Genomic DNA, 1219 nt, shown 5'->3' with positions numbered 1-1219 from the left:
TAATATTTTGTCAATTTTGTCAAATTTTTACTTAATAATCTATAAATAAAATGCTGAAGTTTGGCTTAATTTAATGTGGTAAAAGGCTGGAAAATAAGATGAAAATAGGCTGGAAAAAGAGAGAAAGGGAGTGATTCCAATGAAGTCTCATAAGTCTAAAACACAGTTATCTCTCTCTCTTTTTGCTTAATATTTTGTCAAATTTTTACTTAATAATCTATAAATAAAATGCTGAAGTTTGGCTTAATTTAATGTGGTAAAAGGCTGGAAAATAAGATGAAAATAGGCTGGAAAAAGAGAGAAAGGGAGTGATTCCAATGAAGCACACCCAGTCTCATAATGACGTGTTTATCTGTAGTTTACCACGGTTAGTTACTTGGGGTTAAAACACTGAAAAGAGGGGTAAATAGCAGAGATAATCTCGGCTATATGAGTGAGAGAGAGGGGCGTGTTGCTTGGGAAATAAGCAAAAGGATTCGGGGTCTCTAGGAGGTATTTGTGGAATACTAGTCAGAAGTTCGCTTCGGATTAACTTTTTTACTGCATGATAAAATAATGAGTGGCTGAGATTTATTTTTAAAGGAATAAATCAAGAATGAATGGCCAATATTATTTTTTTATTACAATTACCTAGGTGGAAATTACTTTTACCACACACAGGTTCTAAGGTTTTCGGGTGCTAACTTTTTCCCAGCGCGCACAATACCGTCGCTAAAAGTAAATTCCGACTCAAAAAGCACGATTCTGAAAAACCAGACCGGATCGACCAGTTTGACCAGTCTATCTGTGAACCGCAACAATTACGGTCTGGTTAGCCTCCTGAAACATTGTTTCAAAAACCAATGGGGAACTTTCCGGTAGGTTTGAAGAAAACGTTGTCGTTTTGGGCAAATTTGGCTTACTGAGCCTAATGTCTCTCACTCTTACTCTCACTCTCATTCCTCTCAGCCTCCACCAGAAGTGCAGGACTCTAAATCCCCCTTCTCCAACCCTAGCCTCTCTTCGAGCCACTGCCGCTGCCTGTCCATCGAGCGACTGCCACCGTCCGTCTGTGTAACCACTGCTCTCTCAAGCTATAGAACTTTGAACCATATCATTCCCCCTTCTCTAACCGTAGCTGCTGCCACCACCGGTCCGTCGATCCACTGTCACCATCCATCTGTCGAGCTCGGTCACCGTTTGTCCATGTAGCCACTGCCCTTAAGCCTCCAACCCCTGC

Source organism: Arachis ipaensis, chromosome B08, assembly GCF_000816755.2.
Source record: "Arachis ipaensis cultivar K30076 chromosome B08, Araip1.1, whole genome shotgun sequence".
NCBI classification, from domain to species: Eukaryota; Viridiplantae; Streptophyta; class Magnoliopsida; order Fabales; family Fabaceae; genus Arachis; species Arachis ipaensis.
The sequence above is the reverse complement of the archived record's forward strand: the minus strand, read 5'-3'. Positions refer to the sequence as shown.